The following is a 1,020-nucleotide window of genomic DNA, read 5'->3' on the forward strand; positions in this document are numbered from 1 at the left end:
AACACACACACACACACACACACACACACACACACACACACACACACACACACACACACACACACACACACACACACACACACATATGCAGATGAAACCTCCTAATAGCATTTCTTTCAGCTCATTAGAGCTGGTTTTGTTGTTTCAGGTAAACACGTATAGCCAACCTTTACATGCAGACGTGTACAGATGAGTGAGGCAGATGGGCCCCTGTGAGTGAGAGTACCTGAGCTGTGAAGGAAAAGACAAATTGGACACAAAGAGACAGCAAAACTTTAAAGAGCTGGTCACGTATCAGTTGAAGTCTAGTGAAGCTGCAACTCGGAGCCGTTTTCTCTCTTTGCTCTGCTCTCATATCCCAAGTTTTAATCTTTTTTATGGCAGGGGATGGATCTGTTTTTCTTAATGCTCAAGAATGCTATATTAGTTGTACAAAGAAAAGAAAATAATGTCGGCTTTTACTGAGAAAAACAAAATGAGTGATTTGGAAATTGTACTGAAAGTTGTCCATCTAAAAACACAAAAATGTTGTGTATGTATTGCATTTGTATTCCCCCATCCTGAGCATGCACATAGTGGTGGGTGACTGTGGAGAGGAATGATTCTCTTTTAACAGGAGAAAACATCCAGCAGATCCAGAACCAGGATGTGCTGACTGGCTGAAGTTTGAGATGACAGGAAAGAAACACAGAAGCACTCCCAGGTGTTATTTTTATGGGAAGAAAAACAAAAGGAAAAACAGATTTAAAAAAGACATACCGTACTTGTCGCCATACACGTCGCATCAGTCCAAAAATGTCTAATAAAGTGAAAAAAAAACCATAAATAAGTTGCTTTGTTGTATAAGTCGCATCTATTATGCGTCATCGCTGACGCGTCACATTTGTTATGCGTCATCGCTGACCACCCGGAAATGTGGGCCGGTGTGCAAAAAAATAGATTGGCTGCCAAATGGCAGCCACGGGAACGTGCACAGGAGGAGTTTAACAAGAATTTAAAAAGATTAACACTTAAAACAAT

Source organism: Nematolebias whitei, chromosome 3 (genome assembly GCF_014905685.2).
Source record: "Nematolebias whitei isolate Nwh7 chromosome 3, NemWhi1, whole genome shotgun sequence".
Taxonomy (NCBI): Eukaryota; Metazoa; Chordata; class Actinopteri; order Cyprinodontiformes; family Rivulidae; genus Nematolebias; species Nematolebias whitei.